This window comes from Biomphalaria glabrata, chromosome 10 (assembly GCF_947242115.1).
Source record: "Biomphalaria glabrata chromosome 10, xgBioGlab47.1, whole genome shotgun sequence".
Taxonomy (NCBI): Eukaryota; Metazoa; Mollusca; class Gastropoda; family Planorbidae; genus Biomphalaria; species Biomphalaria glabrata.
Genome location: NC_074720.1, coordinates 21,397,702 through 21,423,631, shown reverse-complemented (window position 1 = coordinate 21,423,631; position 25,930 = coordinate 21,397,702). Strand labels below are relative to the sequence as shown.

General features: G+C 35.2%; 1 protein-coding gene and 1 long non-coding RNA gene across 3 annotated transcripts in view; one reads left to right on the top strand and one right to left on the bottom strand.

The window, feature by feature from the left end:
- The window catches only part of LOC106075076 (uncharacterized), an 87,388-nt gene extending 63,325 nt beyond the window's left edge, over window positions 1–24,063 (bottom strand). The window contains exon 1 of the mRNA XM_056043722.1: window positions 23,882–24,063. The gene's annotated coding sequence lies outside the window, so the exon portion shown is untranslated. The remainder of the gene's footprint in view (window positions 1–23,881) is intronic.
- LOC129928645 (uncharacterized) lies at window positions 68–3,413 on the top strand. Of its 2 annotated transcripts, none has more exons than XR_008780106.1 (3): window positions 68–281; window positions 1,560–1,627; window positions 1,977–3,413. It is a non-coding gene; the product is annotated as an uncharacterized LOC129928645 (long non-coding RNA). The 2 variants fall into 2 exon arrangements; XR_008780107.1 differs by having other exon boundaries at window positions 68–590.
- Window positions 24,064–25,930: the final 1,867 nt, after the last annotated feature.

Genomic DNA, 25,930 nt, shown 5'->3' with positions numbered 1-25,930 from the left:
TGACCTGCGGGTCTAAGTTTGCGTTTACTAATCTAGTGGATTGGATTTAGATGTATGTTAAACCATAGACTATATATTACATGGACTGCCAACTCTACGCACTAGGCCTATATTCTTCAATAAACAAGTCCCGTTCACGGAGGCGTCCTTGGTTGCGTGGTAAATTGACTTCCGGTAGATTTTTTTTTACTATATAAAGAAACCATTCCCGAAGATTTTTACCACCACTTTTACCGCAAATCATGAATAAAAACTGAATTGTTAAAGAAGATGTTACAGAGGTAAGTGTGCACAAATCAATTTCTGACTTAGATCTATAACTGTAAAGCTTTATAGCTGATTTTCTTAGCCAATATAGACTAATTAGCCAAGCCTGTATTTCGTGTATTTTCTTGTTTACGACATTGATTGAATTGAGGTTCTTGTGAGAGCATAGCCTATATATATATATATAAACCAAATAGTAAGACTTATTCAGAAGGATAACCCGGTACATTTAGATCTATATGCTCTTACTATAATAGGCTAAAATGACCTTTCGTTTATAAGTTTTAAAAAAGTCATATATTATGTGTAGGCCTAAAGTAAAGGTAATAAGTCTAGATGTAAAATTTTCTCCGAGTTGAAAAATGTAAGAAAAGTATGTTTGGCATTTAGATGGTGTCGTTGATAAAATAGAAAAAGTACATTATGTGATGTTTTATGGCAAGTTATTATAACAGTGCAGGACAGGCCACTGTCCTGTTGCCTCATGTTTCTCACGCCACTCACGGCTATGGCCAAATTTCAAATCCCGGTGCCCCCGTGCCTCATATTCTGTTTGACTGCCCCAGACTTGCTGATCTCCGTCTCAACAGGTCAGAGAAACCAAAAATTCTCGATCTGTATGGTGACATATATGCACTACGCAATACAGCAGGGTTTCTGTCCAGCGCTTTTGCAAGAGAAGATTTGAGCCTCTCAAGCCCTCACTCAAATGGAGTTTGATGATGTTGACTTTTTATGCCCTTTTTTCTGTCTTGGTGAGAGTTATTGTAAGACTGAACTATTGACCTGCAGCTGTCGAAGTATTGACTAGCCTTTGTAATCATGACTGCGAATGGTAGTGAGAGTCACATCGTCGTCAAACATCAGTTCCCTAATGTCGTCTCCTCGTTTTGGTCAAGCCAGTTTAAGAAGCCTTCCATCCGATCTACTGTGGATATATACTCCATCTTCCAAGGCGCTATGAGATTACAGACGAAACAATTCCGAATAGTGTTGATGGCCAAAACCCATCCTTGTTTTACCCTGCTCTTGATAGATAATACCGGTACCTAAAAGTCTTAGAGGAAGAACTGTCAAACTTTACAGTTCCTATCATGTGAAGCTGACAGTAGTTTCAATAGCTTATTTGGACAGACAATTTTCACTAGTAAAAACCACTTCTGCTTAGTGTGAGCATATTGCTAAATGAAGTTCATATTTCTATTACTTTCTACTCAAGTCACCCAAGAGAAATTTTATTTAAAGCGAAAACTTTTTATAATGCATTTTTCGTTGTTGTTTTTTTACTAAAGGAGCATACTACTTCCACAAACCTGATTTGATTGTCACTAACTTTCAAATTGAAAGGGATCTACTAAAAGTGAGATTTTTTTTTACTTTCTCCAATAACATTGTGTTATCAATACATGTATCACTTTAAATTACTTGTAATTGTGAAATAATAGGTAAAAAATCTCGTTAAGTACATGTTATATTTAATCCTATGCATAAAATTTATTTACATTAAAAAAAAAAAATTAAAGCAGGCCTAATTGTAGAGAAAAAATTATTTCTTGTGATTGCATTGAAATCAGCTTTAAAGATGCTGTCCATTGTTGTAACATAAAGTAGTCTTACATTTTTTATTAGCAAATATATATATATATATTTGTAACATATATTTATAACATGTCTAAACTAGTTTGAATTTCTTTTCTTTTTTTTTTCAGCTGCTCATGAATTTTGAGATTTTACAGCAAATAGAGGAACAAATTTTATCTGCTTCCACTTAGACAAACAGCATGGAAATGTGCTATTGTAATGAGTAGAAGATATTTGTCATTTAGAGTATCATGTGTCATTGACTTATGAAAACAAAATGCAACAGCAAATTATCAGTCAGCACATTTCAAGATGAGGAAAAGAACAGTATAAGCTACATTCATTGATGCATTATTTATACAAAAATGTATAGTCAACCAAGTCATCAATCCATTTTTTTATGAAGCCAGTTAAGTTACCATGAAAGGATGAAATTTCAGATAATATTCTGTTTGTTTTATGAAATGAGAATAGGCCTACATCAGAAATTGAAATGGTCATCTTCAGTATTTAATGTTTCATCTAAAAATGATAATTATATTAATACATATTTGATGTACAAACAAATGAAAACCATTCAAACACTTTTTTTTTTGTGAAGTATAGATGATTAAACTTGTAAGTGTCTGAACAATACTACATCGACATTAACTTATTATTATAGACTTTTTACAGGAATGTATCTTAAGCTTGACTGAAAGAGAAAGTTGCTATAATTTAAATAATAAAATTTAATAGTCTGAACATGTTACTAAAAATTGAATAAAGCTAACATTTACTGACAAGTGAATATTGAAGTAATGATGTGCTTTCTATTTTAATAAGTCAATAATATTAGTAAGAACAATATTATCTTCACTTTCTTAATATTATAAACACAATATTTCCTGAAAAGATTTTTTTAAATTATAGAAATAATGCTCAAGTCTTCAGAAATGGTAGTTTTCAGAATCATAAAATCAAGGACAACATAGTATTCATGAACTTCCAGCTATCAGCAAGCTCCTAGTAGGTATTATGGAGCACATTCTCCTTCAACTCAGAGGATCACAGGCACTGGACAAATTCTTGTACTGTTGATGGAATAGAAACAACATACATTAAATTCATAACAAGTCACCAATTCAATCTTAGTTTCATATAGTACCAAACTTCCATATGTTCAAGTCCTTTACGGATAAAATCAATTCTGAAAACATCTAACAAAACAGTTCCTTAAACGTATATTAGGAGTATAGTAAAGTATATTAGAGGTTGTACATAAAAAATGCTATGGGAACATATTATGAAACAAAAATATTACAAAAAAAAAAAGGAATAGTATAATAATAACAATATTTAATCTTTGACATTATATTAAGTAATATTATGAAAATTTAATGAATCATTAAATGCACTTTAAAGTGAAGGGGACAGATTTTTTAAAAAATTCAGGAAATTTTCTGCACAAGCATGCTGAGGTAACCCAAATAAAGAGAGTCATTAAATATTGTACTGAGTGTTTGAAACTTAATTTTTTATTGCATACATTAAAATATGAACATATCTTTTCAAATTTAAAGGGAGAATTTGAAGACTGCTTTTATTCTTTTTGCACTTAGATAAAAGTATTAAATTTTAAGCTGCCCTACTTACTGGAAGGAAGCCTGGTGGCTTAGCGGTAAAGCGCTTAGCTTCCGAACCGGAGGTCCCGGGTTCAAATCCTGGTGAAGACTGGAATTTTTAATTTGAGTCTGAGTCCACTCAGCTCTAATGGGTACCTGACATTAGTTGGGGAAAGTAAAGGCGGTTGGTCATTGTGCTGGCCACATGACACCCTCGTTAACCGTAGGCAACAGAATGGTCAGAAACAGATGATCTTTACATCATCTGCCCTATCGATCACAAGGTCTGAAAGGGAAACTTTACTTTTTTTTTTTACTTACTGGAAGTTTCGTAGGAAGAGTTTCTGGCATAACAAGTGAGTTTTGTGGCATTCATCCTATTGATAAACTCTTAGGAATAAAAAAGCATCATTTTTTCTTGAAATATACATCTGTGGAAAAGAAAAGAACAATTGCTTTTAATGTGAGCAATAATAAAATTCTAATTAAATTTTAAAAATCTCCAAAATATTTATAGTGACTTAGTTCAAAGAATTTCTGGCATAAAGACTTTCTTTAAGCATTGTCTCAACTCATCTGAAATCTCCTTTTCCACCAAGATAACTGGATAATCTGTACTTCTAATTGAGAATTGTTGCATAATATATTTAATTCTTATGCCAGAAAGTATAATTTGAAGGAAAACACCTTAGATAACAAAAGAGTGGTATTGGCCTGCATGAGCCAATTATCACTTTAAAAATACCCTGCACAGGCTGGAGGGAATATAATATGTTTTATTTACAACATAACAACAATATTGTGTAAATATTCACCTATAAATTAGCTTTAAATAAAATAGCACATGGATTCTTACAATTGAAATAGACTTACATAACGTTTAAAAATAAATGATTAATTACTTAAAAACTTACTGTTAAATGTATTTATACAGCTTCTGGCACTGTGTGAAAACTCCTTTGAAAACAATAAGAGCATATTGTGGCAGTATCTGGGTAAATACTTGATTCCACACATTGAATGTTAGCAATTAGAGCCCTTTGGGTACCATTCAACATCCTTTGTGTACTTCTTTGGTAGTTAAGAGAAAAGTTAAGATCTAGATCTACAGTGAATAAATAGCACAATTTGGTACCTATTGCCTACTAGAATATGTGAGAATAATGAAAAACGAAAATAGAACCGATTAGAATGTCTAGTCCAATCTAGTACAGTTGTTTATATCTAGGCAAGATATGAGTTGTGATCAAAAGAGCTAGATCTAGTACATGAGTAGGGCCTATGTTAATGGGCATGGCTGTAGATAGTAGTATTGCTCATCAGAAACATTAAATCTGTAGTGTATAAATCACAAATGGGAATAGATCTAGATACAGATTCTAGATCTTATAACTTTGTCTTTATTATAAGTATAAGAGTCTAGGTCTATTATTATCATATAAAATATAGATATAAACTAGATATAGATTAGAGTCGTTAGTAAAGATAAAGTAGATCTTCAAATAGTTTAAAGAACGATCTGTGACACTGTGACTGTGAGCCAAGCACTTCCATTCATGATTCACATATATATATGAAGAAGCTAAGGCTAAGGCGCCTAAGGCTAAGGGCTAAGTAAGACGAAGTTTAAGTTAACAAGTCAGGAAGTCAGATTAAAATTAATCATCATGATCAAGGTAAGATGAAGCTGAACATCTAGACTTGAAATTATCCTAGATCTAGTCTAGAGTCAACTAGAGCTAGATTCTATATAATAGGGGGCCTATATAGATTCTATATCTTCATTCTCTGGGTTTATCAGACACACAAAGATGATGAATCTAGAGACTCGACGTTCATAATATTTTTAGTCATAATTTTGTTAAGAGTACTATAGGCATAGCCAGATTTTTTATAAAAACAAATTATTATTTTACAAACTTAAAAATGGGCATTTACATAAATAGTGTTTAGTGTTCTATTATATATATATATATATATATATATATATATATATATATATATATATATAGTAGTGTGTTGTGTGTAAGTTCGTATTTGTAGATAAAGTTTATAGCCATAGGTCACTACATCTGGGTGAAAGTCTACATGTTAATGTGTACAATCACTTTCTAGTGAAGTAGAGCCCAATGATTCTAAAATTTTATTGGGCGAATATATTCGAAACAATATCAGATCTTTTTATAGCTTTTAGAAGAATTGGATGTTATTTGGGATTCTAGTTAGTTAAAAAAAATCACTAAAAACTTGAAGGCCGAAATTTTTATGCAGATTTTTCAGTTAGTCATACATACTCGTTGATTTTTTTTTTTATGGTTGATTTTCCATTACTATAGATAAAAATGCACATTATCTTGAAATTAAAATCAAATTGAATAAAAAAAATATTTGTAGATCTGAACAAAAGTTGGTAAAGATGTAAGATTGTAGGCTTATTGACTCACTATATTGTTATTTTATTTAGACTGACTCATTCACAGACTTAACTTAGGCCTATATCACCCATTATATACAAAATTAATAAATGACACTCTCAGAAATGTATTGACTCTTTCAGTAAATCGCTTATCACATTTAAAATATACATTGTAAAAATATTGATAATAATTATCAAATGTGATGAAAAAAAAAAAGAAAAACAAATAATTCAAACTGGCAGCACCAATTAGCAGACAATTAATGTCGTAAACAAGAATACACGAAATACAGGCTTGGCTAATTATCTATATTGGCTAAGAAAATCACTTACAAAGCTTTATAGTCATAGATCTAAGTCACAAATTGATTTGTGCACACTTACCTCTGTAACATCGTATATGACAATTAAGTTTCCATTTATGATTTGCTGTAAAATTGATGATAAAAATCTTCGGGAATAGTTTTTTTATATAGTAACAAATTCTACCGGAAGTCAATTTACCACGCAACCAAGGACGCCTCGGTGAAAGGAACTTATGCTTAGTTTCCTTAGTGTTGGCAGTCCATGTAATATATAGTCTATGGTTAAACTTAGCTAATGATCCTTTCAAGTTTTTTCTCTTTCGCTACGAAAATAAAATTAATTTTGCGAAAATGGGTTTACCCGAAGCCGATACATTCATATCTATTAAAAACGAAAAGAGCGATGGCTTTGTTAAATGAATGGGATTATGAAGTGAACAATTAAACGAAAATTTTTTTAGTAAGCGATTCATGAATGAATATAGATCTAGGCCTATCTCAACTCGGCTTCGCAGCTTTCGTAAACCAATGCAGTATCTTAAAAATGCTTTAGAAAACCAAATTTGAATGTTTATTTGATCAAAATATGAAATGAATGGACTATAATTAGTTATGTTCATGTGTTAAAGTATAAAACTAACTGTGCGAAGAGAAGTTTTATCAGCTTAGAGTTGAATTAGAGTTTTAGATCTAGGATGGGATTATAACGTAAACAATTAAACAAATTAATTTTTAGTACGCGATTCATTACGGTATTGTCTAATGAAAGAATGTTCGTCAGGAAATCTGTAGTCACAGATATAAGGAACTAATTTATGTAAAAAATGCTTTTGAAACATAAAATTGAAGGTTAATTTTATTATATAATGAAATCAATGGATTTTCTTTTGTATTTTCATGTGTCAAAGTAAAAAACTATCTGCGCAAAGTGTATTTCTTGAAAATAGATCTAGGTCTAAATCCTTTCGTTCTTTTCTCATGTCAACATCGTAAACATGGCCTAGATCCATAAATACTATAGCTTTAATAGAGTCGGACAACTTTATTTTTTTTGAGGGTCTTAAGTTTGTTTTAGGACTACAATACATACACTACGGTCTAAGTTAGTACCCAAGAAACATTCCTGCCAAGTTTTATCAAGATTGGTCTAGCGGTTTGATTTCTATTCGTCACATACATACATACATACGCCAAACATTCTACTTTATATATTTATATTTATATATATATTTATACATGGCGGAGGTAGAGAAGTATCCCCGGTATATTAGTACACCGTATTTGTGAGCATATACCCCGCACATGTGTATAACCCAAACACGCTTATGACATAAATTACAAAATGAGTAATAAAAAAAATAAATCGTACAACCCGCACCTTTATATACCCCGCATGTACAAAGCGTGAATTGCCGTCAAACTTCCAGTACATAAAGTACTATCTTAAGTACTATTACTTTTCTTGAGGTTTATAATGAGATGCTCATAAAGCTTTACCACGGACATTACACAAACACAAAACCAACTATAGGAAGTACAAAGACCCACCGGTATGTCCATAAGTTCCGCCATGCTATGTTTTAAGTAAAAGAAATTTTGTAAAACCCGCATCTCTGTGTATCTTCCATTTGTTAATTAAAACACTTGTTTCACCCGAGATTTTATATGCACTTAAATACGGTACATTCCGGGTTTAACTTGCTTTGAATGTTCGGGGCTCAAGACTAGCTAAAAATGTACATGAGGTAAGGTCATTCTTGGCTCTACCGACTAATATCCGAGGTGCTTGTTTTTTTGTGTGTTTTTTTTTGTGTTTTTTTTGTTTGCTAAGATTGGTGTTTTAAAATAGTAAACTATTTTAGATTTGTTTGTCATTATAACTCTAGTGTTTATGTTTTTTATTTTATCATAGTGCCTTGAGCCTAAGTTATGTTTGTTAACAGCGCTTAAAAATTAAAATAAATTTTTATTATTATCGTGGGCTATAGGCAAATGTTTCATCCATAGTGTTTTTGTGGAAGAGTCTTGTGATTTTACTTGCCTAAGCTAAGTAACTACAACTCCACTCAATAGATCAGCAAGCGCCAGTAGTTCTCAAGAGAAAATGCAGCAGTGACCTCCTCCCCCATTGAGGTCACCGTGTCCCAGTGTTTTAATCTTTTCTTTACAAGTCAAGTCTTTCTTTAGTTCAACGTTTAATTTTAATTGGATCTAATTAGGACGTGGCTTAGTCTAATTCACCCAGACCAATGAAAAAAAAAAGAATTGAGACCCTCCTCTAAACGTCATTATTGGACCATTAGACCTCTAGGCTTGCAAGCTGGAATCTATTTGCAGATCAATTGGGAAAGTGTTGCGATCATAATTTGAACTACACTCCAGTGTCTGTGCCAACACACTGGCAGCCTTCACGTGCACAACATTGAACGAGATTTGTACGAGCGTACATTCCAGCGATTTATGCGATAATCATAACCGTGGATTTATTTTTAAATCTATTTACTCTGCACTGGGTCTAGTCAACCTCATGACCTTCATAGTGAGCTATTTATCAATAGATCAATGACTATAGATCCTCAGGTAGAGAGGCATGTTGGATTAGACTACTTTAGAGTACAATGTAGGTAGTGTCTCGTACTCTTCAGTTCAAAACATAAAAAGTGGTATAGAATAATTTAGTCTTTTCTTCAAATGTATGTAGTTACAAAGTTTATATTAACTCTCTCCGCCTGTCTGTCTGTCTGGGTGGAATTTTTTACAGGTTATTTCTTGGGCTTCACATTTTCGAATCAAGTTAAAATTTTGCACATTGTCGATGTCAAGACATGAACCAATAAAAGAATTAATCAATTAGTTAATCAATTAGTTAGTTTTGTTCTATATAGAAAATATACTAAGTTTAGTGGAGATTTATGTTGAGAATTAGGTCGTTCGCTAAACATTTTAAACTAGCAATAGTCTTTAAACCTTCTATTTTTATATGTACTTGAATAGCTCGTTGGCTAGCACGTCAGATTTACAGCATGTAGGTTCGAGACTCAAGCTCTTTGCCAATCAAAAATTCTCCAATGTCTGAACTTTTAAGTTTGTAGACTACTTGCAGAAAGAAAAAAGATCAGCTGGTTGGAACCTAGGCGATTGTTTAGTTAGCCTTTGTTAAAACAAAACTCGACTGATTATTTGGGTGTTGCTATTATAGTGGTAGAACACAACGTACTGGGAGGGTAGAATTAGAGCAAATAATGGTCTATCAGACCATGAGATCATAAAAATACACAGTCAGATAAAAGCAGTAGCCAATACAAAACCCAAAAGAAAAATCTTACTCTGGAATAAATGTAACCTAACACAACTACACCAAGCTGCATTAAACTTTCAACAAACATTCTTATTAGAAAAAGACATTAACCAACCAGTCGATGACCTCTGGAATTTCATTAAAAACCATCTTAAAAGCATTATAGAAAATCATATACCAACTAAATACACATCAAACAAAATAAATAAATGCTGGTTTAATAATAGACTAAAGAAGCTTTGTAAACAGAAGGAAAACCTATATAGAAAATTTAAAGAAACTAATGCAGAAATAGTTTACAAAAAGTATATAAAAATTAAACACTTAACCCAAAAAGTAAGCAGACAACTGCAGAGTGAATACATAAACAATGTAATATCTAAAGATAACAACAAAAACCTATGGTCATACATTAAGTCTAAGAAAATGGAAACAACAGGCATAGCGCCATTAAAAGATGAACATAACATAATACATAATGATAATGAAACTAAAGCAAACATTCTAAACAAATACTTTGCATCAGCACTCTCAGCCCCAGGAGACAAAGACATATTACTGAATTTGAACCAAGTAGACAACATAGAAGATATAGTAGTACAAGAAAATGGAATTCAAAAACTATTAGCCAACACCAAACCAAATAAAGCTTCTGGACCTGATGGTATTCCAGCTAGATTACTCAAAGAACTAAGTAATGAGCTAGCCCCGTGTTCAAAATACTCTTTCAGGCTTCACTTAACCAGGGCAGAGTACCAAAGGACTGGAAAGAAGCTAATGTCACCCCCCTATTTAAAAAAGGAGAAAAATCTGACCCAGGAAACTACAGACCAGTATCACTTACCAGCATCACATGTAAAATCCTAGAACACATAATATGTAGCAACATCATAAACCACTTAGACAAACATAATGTCCTCACCCCATACCAACATGGCTTTAGGAAATATAGATCATGTGAAACACAACTAATAGGACTAATTGATGATTTTTCAAAAGGTTTAGATAATAGTGAACAAATAGATGCTATCTTACTAGATTTTTCTAAGGCTTTTGACAAAGTTCACCACCATAGTTTGCTTAAAAAATTAAAATATTTCGGCATTAATGGTCCACTGCATCAGTGGATTAAAGACTTTCTGATAGGGAGAGAACAAACTGTAATAATAAATGGTTCTAAATCAACACCGATAACAGTAAACTCAGGTGTACCTCAAGGAACAGTCTTGGGTCCACTACTATTTTTAATTTACATAAATGATTTACCAAATTGCATTACTTCAGGAACAAAAGTCAGATTATTTGCAGACGATTGCATAATATATAGAACAATAAAAACAACACAAGACACAGATATTTTACAAAGAGAATTAAATGAATTACAGAAATGGGAATCAAATTGGAGCATGTCTTTCCACCCAGAAAAATGTCAGTTGTTAAGAGTAACAAAAAAACTAAAACAAATTAATTCCACTTATCTTATTCATCGCAAACCAGTAACACAGACTAAAAACGCAAAATACCTAGGTGTTATAATAAATGAAAAACTGTCATGGAATCCACATATTGATGAAACTACAAAAAAATCAAACAAAGCATTAGGATTTATTAAAAGAAATTTCTATAAATCAAATAAGAACATAAAACTAAAATGTTATTTAACCTTGGTTAGGCCAATAATAGAATATGCATCCTCTGTTTGGGACCCCTCAACTCAAGAAAACATTAAGAAACTAGAACAGACACAAAATAGAGCAGTGCGATTCATAACAAACGAATATTCACATTTGACTAGAGTAACACCTTTAGTAAAATCACTAAATTTAGAAAGCCTTCAGGACAGAAGGCTCAAAAGTAAAGTAGCAATAATACATAAAACACTGAACCATAATCTTCAAATACAAAAATAAAATTTAATAAAATACTCTGAAAGACACAAAGATAAAGGCACATTCCTCGTCCCATATGCTAGGACAAATTTGAACAAATACTCCTTCTTCCCTAGTGCTATTAGAGCATGGAATGGGTTGCCTGAGCTAGCCAGGAAAACCAGTGACTTGGCAGAATTTAAGTCATTGGTTGATAAGCATGACTAAATGCATGACGCGTAGGACGTAATCATCTTCTTTTTTGAAGTAACGTCTGTATTATATAAGATAAGAAGATAAGAGTCAAAACAACACAAAAGAGCTAGAGCTTCACTTGCTGTCAACAAATCTGATGAGGCTGTAGCCTGACTCTCAACCTCAGGAAAACGGAGGTCACAGAAGTCTTCCATCGGAACTTACTTGGCTTTACAAAGCAATGTGAGTGTGCCTTGGAAGTGTCCATCCACGCAACAATAGCGACTATGGGTCATCTCGTAAAAATGAGATGAACGCCTGGGCATTAGAAGCGTACCCATCACCTTTTAGAGAAATAGACAACCTTCTGGCTGTCGACAGGTCTTTTGAATGCCTCCATATTAGAAAGGTTTACATAGTTCTCAACACATATCTGTATGGCTCCGAAACCTGGGAGCTTTATTATTAGGCTCCCCTTGCGTTTCTTTCATATGTGCCTGCACTCCATACAGGAGATACGCTGGAAAGAATACTTTTAAAATAATCATCTTGTGCTGGAGGCTGGTGTAGACACAGGTAACCTACTACTTCCTTTTCGACGGCTGCGCTGATTAGGGCACATAACTCGTATGGGGAAGACCACACTGTCATAGAAGAGAGACAGCTAAAGCCGAAAAGACCTTTTCAAAGACAGGCGCAGACAGCGAAAAGAGAATTTAAAAAGATAACGGTCTGCGCTCATTTTTTATATTCAAAATTGAAAAACAGAACCTAGTAGCAGAATACAATGACAGAACCTAGTAACAGAATACAATGACAGAACCTAGTAGCAGAATACAATGACAGAACCTAGTAACAGAATACAATGACAGAACCTAGTAGCAGAATACAATGACAGAACCTAGTAGCAGAATACAATTACAAAACCTAGTAGCAGAATACAATGACAGAACCTAGTAGCAGAATACAATGACAGAACCTAGTAGCAGAATACAATGACAGAACCTAGTAGCAGATTACAATGACATAACCTAGTAGCAGAAAACAATGACAGAACCTAGTAACAGAATACAATGACAGAACCTAGTAGCAGAATACAATGACAGAACCTAGTAGCAGAATACAATGACAGAACCTAGTAGCAGAATACAATGACAGAACCTAGTAACAGAATGCAATGACAGAACCTAGTAACAGAATACAATGACAGAACCTAGTAGCAGAATACAATGACAGAACCTAGTAACAGAATACAATGACATAACCTAGTAGCAGAATACAATGACATAACCTAGTAGCAGAAAACAATGACAGAACCTAGTAACAGAATACAATGACAGAACCTAGTAACAGAATACAATGACAGAACCTAGTAGCAGAATACAATGACATAACCTAGTAGCAGAAAACAATGACAGAACCTAGTAACAGAATACAATGACAGAACTTAGTAGCAGAATACAATGACAGAACCTAGTAGCAGAATACAATACCAGAACCTAGTAACATAATACAATGACAGAACCTAGTAGCAGAATACAATGACAGAACCTAGTAACAGAATACAATGACAGAACCTAGTAACAGAATACAATGACAGAACCTAGTAGCAGAATACAATGACAGAACCTAGTAACAGAATACAATGACAGAACCTAGTAGCAGAATACAATGACAGAACCTAGTAACAGAATACAATGACAGAACCTAGTAGCAGAATACAATGACAGAACCTAGTAGCAGAATACAATGACAGAGCCTAGTAGCAGAATACAATGACAGAACCTAGTAACAGAATACAATGACAGAACCTAGTAACAGAATACAATGACAGAACCTAGTAGCAGAATACAATGACAGAACCTAGTAACAGAATACAATGACAGAACCTAGTAACAGAATACAATGACAGAACCTAGTAGCAGAATACAATGACAGAACCTAGTAGCAGAATACAATGACAGAACCTAGTAACAGAATACAATGACAGAACCTAGTAACAGAATACAATGACAGAACCTAGTAGCAGAATACAATGACAGAACCTAGTAACAGAATACAATGACATAACCTAGTAGCAGAATACAATGACATAACCTAGTAGCAGAAAACAATGACAGAACCTAGTAACAGAATACAATGACAGAACCTAGTAACAGAATACAATGACAGAACCTAGTAGCAGAATACAATGACATAACCTAGTAGCAGAAAACAATGACAGAACCTAGTAACAGAATACAATGACAGAACTTAGTAGCAGAATACAATGACAGAACCTAGTAGCAGAATACAATACCAGAACCTAGTAACATAATACAATGACAGAACCTAGTAGCAGAATACAATGACAGAACCTAGTAACAGAATACAATGACAGAACCTAGTAACAGAATACAATGACAGAACCTAGTAGCAGAATACAATGACAGAACCTAGTAACAGAATACAATGACAGAACCTAGTAGCAGAATACAATGACAGAACCTAGTAACAGAATACAATGACAGAACCTAGTAGCAGAATACAATGACAGAACCTAGTAACAGAATACAATGACAGAACCTAGTAACAGAATACAATGACAGAACCTAGTAGCAGAATACAATGACAGAGCCTAGTAGCAGAATACAATGACAGAACCTAGTAACAGAATACAATGACAGAACCTAGTAACAGAATACAATGACAGAACCTAGTAGCAGAATACAATGACAGAACCTAGTAACAGAATACAATGACAGAACCTAGTAACAGAATACAATGACAGAACCTAGTAACAGAATACAATAACAGAACCTAGTAGCAGAATACAATGACAGAACCTAGTAACAGAATACAATGACAGAACCTAGTAGCAGAATACAATGACAGAACCTAGTAACAGAATACAATAACAGAACCTAGTAGCAGAATACAATGACAGAACCTAGTAACAGAATACAATGACAGAACCTAGTAACAGAATACAATGACAGAACCTAGTAGCAGAATACAATGACAGAGCCTAGTAGCAGAATACAATGACAGAACCTAGTAACAGAATACAATAACAGAACCTAGTAGCAGAATACAATGACAGAACCTAGTAACAGAATACAATGACAGAACCTAGTAACAGAATACAATAACAGAACCTAGTAGCAGAATACAATGACAGAACCTAGTAACAGAATACAATAACAGAACCTAGTAGCAGAATACAATGACAGAACCTAGTAACAGAATACAATGACAGAACCTAGTAACAGAATACAATAACAGAACCTAGTAGCAGAATACAATGACAGAACCTAGTAGCAGAATATGATACAGAGACAGGAGTGAGATAGTGACAGAACAAGGTGACAGAAGAAAACGACAGAGCAGATTAGAGTCTTAGAACATATTGACCAAATATAGTGACAGAATAAAAGTTACAAAATATACTGGGCAGAATACATTAACAGAATACAGTATCAGAGTATTGTGTCATGACAGTGACTGAATATTGCAAAAGAATATAGTGACAAAATATTGAAACAAAAAAAACATAGTGTCCGAATATAAGGATAGATTCTAGTGGCAGAAATGAGTGCAGGGAATTACGGTTAAAGAAAGTGTCGCGTGCATCTAATTTTATTACACAACACACATTTCATCATTCGTAGTACACATATATGTCACATTTCATGATTATTTGTACAAATTTATGTCACATTTCATCATTCTTTGTAAAAAATATATGTCATATTTTCTTTCTTCTCATGTTTGAACTGCCTTTTTTATTGTTGAAACACAAAATTGTTGACCTAACCATTAAATGAACCTCTTAACATGGGAATGCAATCCATATAACAAACTTGTAGCGTCAGAAAGGAAGTACTTGAAAACATTGACCTGATGACGTAATAGGCATACACCGGAAGAAGTAAGTTTGGCTTCGTCTAAACCACAGCTTGCAGCTATCAACTGATATACGCTTCAAATGAACTGATGTTCTCCTGGCTTGCAAACTTTAGAGACAACCGTATGTCCCTCCTAATGTTGACTCACCTGTTATCACAGTCCTGTTATAGCTGTGTGCCAATCACCGACAGGACAACTGATTCAACCTTTAGCATTTTGTTTGGCACTTAGAACTTGCACATTATTTCAATACACATGCTGGCTCTGTTTGTTACCTCATTTCGTAATTCTACTTGTATGTTGAGATTCTATCGGTTCAACAGATGGAAGTAGTTGACGAACTTCAATGCTCTTCTTTTCAGATTTTTCCCCAAAATGATTTACTTTCTTGGTCATGAGCTGGTGGTAAAGACAATATGGAACAGAAAACTCAGTTTGAACCCATAATGCGTCTTGGCTTTTTACAAGTCACTCTCACCCCGGATGAAAAGAAAAAAAATAACTCGCGCTTTTTAGCCAGGGGAGCGCAGTAAGCTTCCAGTGCGTACCGTTCTTGGATTCGGAAATGCATTCTCCTAGCTTCTACATGGCACTATCTCTCCTAGTAACCAAAAAACAGGCCGGTTTAAAAAAATGAAATTGAAAAAGGTTTATTATGAAACATTCAAGGGACACACCCGCCCAAACAAAACCTGGGCATCAGAGGATATACTCTGTGACAAGTGACGGGAGCTTAAGGGGAAAAAGTTGTCCGACCCAAAATATGTCCACGAATACAAAAGCGTCAAAAAACGGATTAGAAAGGGAATGAAAGAAAAAAGTGGATAGAGAATAAGTGTCAAGAAATTGAACTGGGACTTACAGGAATGACAGTACAAAAGCGTACCAACTAGTAAAGGACCTCACTACCTCAAAGCATGGAAGAACTAGAGAAGACAAAAACAATAGAAATGAACTGAGGAAAAAGATGTGATAAGAAGATGGACGAATAATGATCAGAGTTATATAACTGTTCAATCTCAGGAGACACAGAGATACTAAATGTCTCGACAGTATCCAACACAGACGATTATCCAATTCTTGGCTCGGTAGTAGCATGAGCAGTAAAAGCCCCGTAAAAGGGGAAAACCGGCCGGAGTTGACAACATTCCTAGTGAACTTCTACAGGCGGGAGGTAAAACCATGATAAACGCCCTTTTTATGATTAGCAACAAGATTTGGCAATCAGGAGAATGGCTCAAACCCTGGACCTAATTACTCATCATCACTCTTCCAAAGAAAGGCAACTTACAACTCTGTCAAAACTATCGCACCATCAGCCTCATAAAAAAATCATAAGCCATCCCAGCAAAGTCATGTTGGAAATAATATTAAATCGGCTGAAACCGATAGCAGACAAAATTAGACAAGGTCGCAAGCACAACAGAATAAATCCTAAACCTCAGAATACTCTGTGAAAAAACCTCCAACACCAAGAGAATCTTTTCCATGTCTTTATTGATTTCATGAAAGCTTTCGACCGAGTATGGCACGGGGCACTTTGGGACACTTTGGGGCACAATGGAAAAGTACAAGATCAATCAAAACGTAATAAAAGTGTGGTGTACTTCAACAATAATATTGTGAACTGGTTTAAAACCACAAATGGAGTAAGACAAGGCTGCCTATTGGGAACTGGTTTAAAACCACAGTTGGAGTAAGACAAGGCTGCCTATTGTGAACTGGTTTAAAACCACAGTTGGAGTAAGACAAGGCTGCCTATTGGGAACTGGTTTAAAACCACAGTTGGAGTAAGACAAGGCTGCCTATTGGGAACTGGTTTAAAACCACTGTTGGAGTAGGACAAGGCTGCCTATTGGGAACTGGTTTAAAACCACAGTTGGAGTAAGACAAGGCTGCCTATTGTGAACTGGTTTAAAACCACAGTTGGAGTAAGACAAGGCTGCCTATTGGGAACTGGTTTAAAACCACAGTTGGAGTAGGACAAGGCTGCCTATTGGGAACTGGTTTAAAACCACAGTTGGAGTAAGACAAGGCTGCCTATTGTGAACTGGTTTAAAACCACGGAGTAAGACACGGCTGTCTACTTTCACCAACACTTTTCAATATCTTCCTTGATAGGACAATAGAAGATGCTCTCGAGGGCTATGGAGGTACTGTTAGCATTGGAGGAAGAAGAATTACTAGCTTGCGCTTCGCTGATGACATAGATGGTCTAGCAGGGACAGAAGAAGAATTAGCTGACTTGGTGATGCGCATAGGCAAGACTTCCACAGCAAGCTAAAAATTTATGGATACATTACAAGGTCTTCGGGGCTCGCAAATATCTTCCTTCAGGGAAAAGTACCAGGAAAAAGAAGAAGAGGCAGACAGAGAACGCGATTGGAAGACAACATTAAAAAATGGACGGGCCTGCCGTTGAAAGAGGTTCTATCTAAGGCAAAAGACAGAGGAATGGAGAAAGACGGTCGACAAGGTTCAACAGACTAAGATATTGGTAAAGGTAAAGGGTAAAATTGTTGAAAAGTCGTCCCAATGACTAACAAGACATCAAGTAGCGGGCCTGTTCATGCATGCGTCAATAGAACATTGGTGGAAGGTAGCATTTCAACAGTTCAGGTATGAGAAAAGAGGTTTAGAATGGCGTGGCAAAGATTTTATTCAAATGTCTTAGGAACGTTTTCAGTCGAGCTTGTGACAGAGTTGTCTTGCAGAACCAAAGAGAAGACACAATTCATAATTTAACTAGTTTAATTTATGTGTTAAAAATGTTTTAAATGTTTTACTTCAATGATTTCATGTTCAGCCCCAGGAGACAAAGACATATTATTTAATTTGAGCCAATTAGACAACATAAGAAATAGTACAAGAATAGGAGCAGTGGCTTAGCATCCATGGCGCGAAGAGGTTCAATGAACCCGAGCCCACGACCATTATGGGCCCATAGCCTGTGGCGTACTAAGTACCAACCATGGCCAAAGGGGTTCATTGCGCTTGGGCCCATCATTCGTGACAAGTTGGGACCCACGTGAGCCCTTGGAAAATATGAATTGCACTTTGTAAAAGTTTTTTTAAACAATAGAATCTCACAAGCTCCATCGACATTTCCCTAACGTCATACCAAGCTTTCTATTTGCTTCAACGCTTTAATTAAACAATACTAGAGTCTGTGTACCAGTACTAGAGTCTGTGTACCAGTACTAGAGTCAGTGTACCAGTACTAAAGTCAGTTTACCAGTACTAGAGTCTGTGTACCAGTACTAGAGTCAGTTTACCAGTACTAGAGTCTGTGTACCAGTACTAGAGTCAGTTTACCAGTACTAGAGTCTGTGTACCAGTACTAGAGTCAGTTTACCAGTACTAGAGTCAGTGTACCAGTACTAGAGTCTGTGTACCAGTACTAGAGTCAGTTTACCAGTACTAGAGTCTGTGTACCAGTACTAGAGTCTGTGTACCAGTACTAGAGTCTGTGTACCAGTACTAGAGTCTGTGTACCAGTACTAAAGTCTGTGAACCAGTACTAGAGTCTGTGTACCAGTACTAGAGTCTGTGTACCAGTACTAGAGTCTGTGTACCAGTACTAAAGTCTGTGAACCAGTACTAGAGTCTGTGTACCAGTACTAGAGTCTGTGTACCAGTACTAGAGTCTGTGTACCAGTACTAGAGTCTGTGTACCAGTACTAGAGTCAGTTTACCAGTACTAGAGTCAGTGTACCAGTACTAGAGTCTGTGTACCAGTACTAGAGTCTGTGTACCAGTACTAGAGTCTGTGTACCAGTACTAGAGTCTGTGTACCAGTACTAGAGTCTGTGTACCAGTACTAAAGTCTGTGAACCAGTACTAGAGTCTGTGTACCAGTACTAGAGTCTGTGTACCAGTACTAGAGTCTGTGTACCAGTACTAGAGTCTGTGTACCAGTACTAGAGTCAGTGTACCAGTACTAGAGTCAGTGTACCAGTACTAGAGACTGTGTACCAGTACTAGAGTCAGTTTACCAGTACTAGAGTCTGTGTACCAGTACTAGAGTCTGTGTACCAGTACTAGAGTCTGTGTACCAGTACTAGAGTCAGTGTACCAGTACTAGAGTCAGTGTACCAGTACTAGAGTCTGTGTACCAGTACTAGAGTCAGTGTACCAGTACTAGAGTCTGTGTACCAGTACTAGAGTCAGTGTACCAGTACTAGAGACTGTGTACCAGTACTAGAGTCAGTGTACCAGTACTAGAGACTGTGTACCAGTACTAGAGTCAGTTTACCAGTACTAGAGTCTGTGTACCAGTACTAGAGTCTGTGTACCAGTACTAGAGTCTGTGTACCAGTACTAGAGTCAGTGTACCAGTACTAGAGTCAGTGTACCAGTACTAGAGTCTGTGTACCAGTACTAGAGTCAGTGTACCAGTACTAGAGTCTGTGTACCAGTACTAGAGTCAGTGTACCAGTACTAGAGTCAGTTTACCAGTACTAAAGTCTGTGAACCAGTACTAAAGTTTGTGTACCAGTACTATACTAGAGTCCATGTACCAGTACCAGAGTATGTACTAGCGTCGTGGAAGTAAGGGACTTTATCAGGTTTATTGTAATGATGGCTATAGCACTAATCAACGTTGTTGGTGACAATTGTCAGGTCATTCCATTCTTTTTTTTTCTTCTGGTGTTAATAAAACCATGTTATACAGGAATGTAAAAGGGGAAGGCGCATTTAGTTATGAAACTATCGATGTGTTGAACAGAAGAAAAAAAAGTAGAGGGCGCCAATAAGAAGTACTTCTTTATAGATATAGACTTGATTGCCATCCTGTAGGTGAGTACATTGAATTAGGGGATGGGGAGACGCAACTTCTTTACAAAAAGGGATGTCATAGAGTGTGTGTGTGTGTTTTCTGGTGGCGGTAAGAAGAGGTTAAGTGAAAGATTGGTGTTTATGCATTGAGGATGATGATATTAGCGTAATGCAAGTGTGAAACGGCAGACAATCTTGAGACATGAAAGAGTAAAGACGTTGTTTTGTGGTGACCTAGATTTTGTTTAAATATCAGTATATTTCATTAATATTACATCTCTATCACAAGTTTAATATGTGAATATTGTAATAACAGTTAGGCTATATTGAGTTGTTCACATAAGAACTTTATTTTAAAGTTTATTAAGTTTATATATTATTATAAGGCTTGTCTTCGAGTCCGAAGATTAGTGAGGAATCCAGTTTTTCCCATGGCTGCGCAGGCCCAGCTGTGACCTACATATTTTGCCACATCCAGGCCAAGCATAACCACTGTCCGCAAGTGGTCAATTTAGTTTTTCTTTTCGCGTCTGCGTTTGTCCTTGGCAGCGGGTTTTCTTTTGGTCTCAAATGTGTATCCCGCAGCCTTCGGGAGTGAACTCCAACTGACTCGTTCTAAGGCTGCATGCAACCAGGTGCTATCTTCTTTGTCAGCTAAGCAAAGTTGGCGCCTAAGCTGGTCTTTGAAGCGTTTCCGTGGGGCGCCTCTGTTACGTCGACCACCTTTTAACTCACCAAAAAAAAAAAAGACAGCCTTTGGCATACGTTCGTCTCCCATACGGGATACGTGCCCTGCCCAGCGTAACTGTCGGACCATAAGAAGTCCCTCTATACTATCCTTAGCGGTAAAAATATTGGTTCAATTGTACTAGCTGTCTGTAAGCGACAAACCAACCACCAACTAACAAGGAGAGGGGGCATAGAAAAAAAAAGTTTTATTTTTAGTGTAACTTATCTGAATATTAGTATAATTACATGTTTAAAAATTAAAATATATTAAGTAGGAGATATCATTTTATCTTCTAATAAGACCTTGTCAACTGCTTTTTGCGAGGCGCGTATGCACAATATGGGTCAAAACGTTTTGAAGAAAACATTTTAAAACATCTCCGCTAGTGTGATTCTTCTGCATTTTTTTTGTCTCAGAATAGTCGAATTTCTTCCGTTTATTGCAATTTATTATAGTGACGACTTATTTGTGAAAACAAAAATCTTCGATAGAGACGTCTTTACACGAAGAATATTTGTTTAAAAAGATCACGCCCATTATAGAAGTATGTGCGCAATATGTAGGCCTACCTAGAATGTCCCTTCCACAATTCTATTGGCCAGGTCTGCCTCTTTATTATTAGATTTAATATGGCCCTCGACTTTTTTTTTATTATGATGAATAGTGCGTTCTGAAAGTAAGCACATCGATATTAGCCTTTTTAAAATATTCGCTTAGCGCCGAGTCACGCCCTGAATTAAACCACTTGCCGAATTGAGCGAAAACCTGCCGCATCTTCATTTCTATCTCCATTAAGAAATTTTTAAAACGCTTAAAATATATGTAGGCAACATTATTTTGGAAAAAGTATTGCCCATAGGCCTATTATATTGCTATTGTATTTGTTTTATGTAAAAATTCAAATAAAAGTGTTTTAACTAATAAATTGCATTAAACCTTAAAAACTTAATTTTGCTATTACATAATTTCATAACATCGAACCGAGCCGAACCCGAACTTTAGACCTGACCGAACCGAACCCGAACTATACTCGTCATCGAACCGAACCGAACTCAAACTTAAATATAACCGAACCTAACCCGAACTTTAAAAGTTGGGTTCGATTCCCATCTCTAGTTGAAACCTTAACAACTCTTGATACAGATCTTTAGCATTCCAATTCAAGATTGGTTGCTCAAAATAAGAAGAAGCCATTATTAGATTAATAAAAACCTTTGTCTGGACAGCTTTACCAGTTTTACTCTGACACCATGTAGAATATTTGTATTACACAAATAACAAACTAGTGTTTAAGAGGGAAGACATATTAGGAACTCCATTTATTACGTAAACACAAGCGGTGTTGCACTGACGCGCTAGTGTGCAAATGTACATAGAATACCACTATGTTACACCTTGCTACGCCACTGAGTAGAAGATCCAAAAACTATTAACCCTAAAAGTGCTGAGCAGTTTTACAATGATTGCATACAAAATGGAATTACAATTCTGATGTTTTGAGGCTAAACTACCAAACACGCGTTGTAAGGGTTAACAAACATCAAACCGAATAAAGAAGCATCGGAACCTAATTATTCAAAGAACTAAGCAATGAGCTAGCGCCAGTGTTCAAAATCCATTTTCTGGCATCTCTTTACTAGGGCAGATTACCAAGGAACTGGAAAGAAGCTAATATCACACCCCTATTTAAAAAAAGAGAAAAATCTGACCCAGGAAACTACTAACCAGTATCATTAACCAACATCACTTGCAAAATCCTAGAAAACTTAATATGCAACAATATTATAAACAACTTAGACAAACATAATGTCATTACTACATACCAACATGGCTTTAGGAAATATAGATCATGTAAAATACAGTAGGACTAACTGATGATTTTTTAAAGGCTTATATAATAATGAGCTTTTGACAAAGTTCACCACCATAGCTTGCTGAAAACAGTACAATAATGTGCAAGGTCTTGAAGGGGAACTTTTGTTCTTACTTGACTGTAAGAATGTAAGAAACAATAATGTCTGGGTTATTTTATTTCAAACTGTCCAAGTTTTCCAAAGTGGTGGTACCAGCATGTTTAAAGAGCGACTTGACATAATCTATAAGCATCCACTTTGTCACAGACAGATTGAAAAAGCTTTGGTTGAACCCTTTGTATTGTGTGTCTGTCTAGATATTTTAATGTAGTCCTGTGATAGATATCTTAATGGTTCAAGACACTCAGTGGCACATCCAACATTAGGTAACACTCAAAGCTGACGTAGACTCAATGACAAAGTATATTTCATTCTCATACATACCATTATACAAAAATAATGCAAATATAATTTAGACTGTAGTAAATATGGAAATAATAACTATACTTACTATTCATTCTTCCAATATTTAGTACCACATAGAATTAATGGCTTTGAATACCACGCGATCAAAAGAGTTTATTTGTCATTTTAGAAAAATATAAAATGACTTCCCTTGCAACAAAAGTAAAAAAAGAAGTTTCTTAACGCAGGAATAGTCTATCTATAGGGGAGGTCATTTAGGTACCCATTACTGGCCCTTACTATCTATAGGGGAGGTCATTTAGGTACCCCTTACTATCTATAGGGGAGGTCATGTAGGTACCCCCTTACTATCTATAGATCTAGATCTAAAGATCCCAAAATTAAAAATCTCATTCTTCACTAGGATTCGAACCGGGGTCCCTTTGTACGGAAGCAAAACGCCTTACCACTCAACCACCGCATGCTAAAATGTAAATGTATGAGCTATAAATAGCACCAATAACGAATCAATCCAGAACTAACAGTTAAAATTCTCTTTTTGCGAGCAAGGGAAAAAAAGATACTTTAGTAAAATGTAACATGTGAATGTAAAATGTAACATGTGAATGTAAAATGTAACATGTGAATGTAAAATGTAACATTGTTATAACATTCAGAAATGCTGGTCTTACCTTGTTTTCCAGTGTTCAAAGGGAGACTATTGTTCAAAACTTGTACAGATCAAGGTTTCTTAGACTGAATACCTATCAATCTTATTCTAAAGTTGTGGATGTAGAAGAGCTAAGAAAGTTTTGAAAACCTTGACGTCTCTGCTCCTTCCAGCGAACTGCTGGGACCTAATAAGTCTGCCAGGAGATATTGGAGGCAGGGAGGGAACAGATCTGCGAGGTGGTGAGGGGGTGCAGAAGTTCGCCAGTGTGTGTGCCTGTGTGGGCGGTGACCATCCGCCGCTACGCGCAAAGAAAAGAAAGCATGTCTTGATAAGTCATGACAGAACACAGGTCGTTCTTAAAGTTTCTAAAATATAATATGATAAACTCTGAGAAAGAAAAATGGCGAAGACAAAGCAAAGAAAAAAAAGGATGTAAAATAAGAAGAATTTGACGTGTAGAAATTTGGGGGAAAAATATTTCGAAAAAAAATAAAAGCGAAAAATAGGTATAGCCCCTATTTTAAATCTATTTTAAAACATAGTCAACGTATTAATAGATGTAGTTTGTGATGTGATATAAAAGTCTATACATATAGGAGACCCGATAGCAAAGACAAACAGACACAAACACTCTTTTGTCCCCCTGGCAATCAAATCATTAAATAGAAACAATCTGATATAAACTTAGTCACATGTAAATTATGGTGTGGTGTGAATGTATAGTTTTGTTTTCTTTAGTTATAAAGTTTTTTGTTTGGTATAATGCACAAATTGTAAGGCTAATTTCCATATGGACAATAAAGATTATATATATATATATATATATATATATATATATATATATATATATATATATATATATAGAGAGAGAGAGAGAGAGAGAGAGAGAGAGAGAGAGAGAGAGAAAGAGAGGGAGACAGAGCGAAAGATAGAGAGAGAGAGTGTAAAAATTTTTTTTTATTTGTTACACAATTATGATGAAAGCAGAAAACAATGAGCAAAAATAAAACATATTTAAAAAACAAAGCTTATCTAATGGGAAGAACCACAAAATCACTGCCCCATATCTCAATACTGTAGGAATAAGCTTCCTTTGATATATAAAATATAATTAATTGATACAACGAATTGAATAACTAATTGGTTAATTCTTATTTCAGGTATTGTCATCGACTATGAATAATTATTTCAACTTTATCCCACATCTTTCAAAACGTAGCTAGTTATTTCTCTTTGTCAATACCAAAGAAAATAATTAATTACCGATAATTAATTAATTCTTTGGTTAATTTTTGTATTGATTCATGTTTTGTTAGGTACAACCATAGACATAAATAAATATAGACTGGAAAAGGAAATAACTTCATGTAATTGGAAAACATTTTCTCAGACATTTGAACTTCAATTTACAAATACAACTCTTCATCCTCCATTATTTTAACTGTCCATCTCACGAGGTCATGGGGCGCTGTGGCTTCCGAACCTGGGGTCCTAAGTTCGCATGTCGGTGAAGACTAGGATTTTGCATTTTGGGATTTTTAGGGCTCCCCTGATCCACCCAACATTAACGGGTACCTGACTTTAGTTGACAAAGTTAAGGCTGTTGGTCATTGTGATGGCCACATGACACCCTGCTCGTTAACCACTGGCAAAAAAAACAGATGATTTTAACATCTGTCCTATAGATTGCAAGGTCTTAAAGAGAAATTTACTCTCATATACTGCTTTCTCATTAACTTGGAAACTTAGTTTGATTGCATCTTAAAGCTGGCTACACACATACACAACAGAACATATCCACTTGTTTTTAATATCCTTACGTTCAGTAAAACAAATGCTGTCAAGATAATCTCATTATTCTAGCAAAGCCTCTTTGTATTTCGACGTAAGTCAATAACTTTGTCGTCTTAGCATTAGTGTTTCTTATGGCGTTAAGCCTGTTTATTCGTAAATGCTGTCATCATAAAGTTGGTGAATGACACCGATCTAAATTAGACTAAATAGATGGCCAGACGTAGATTTAGATTTAAATGTATTAAATAATTTGAACGAAATTCAAATCTATTAA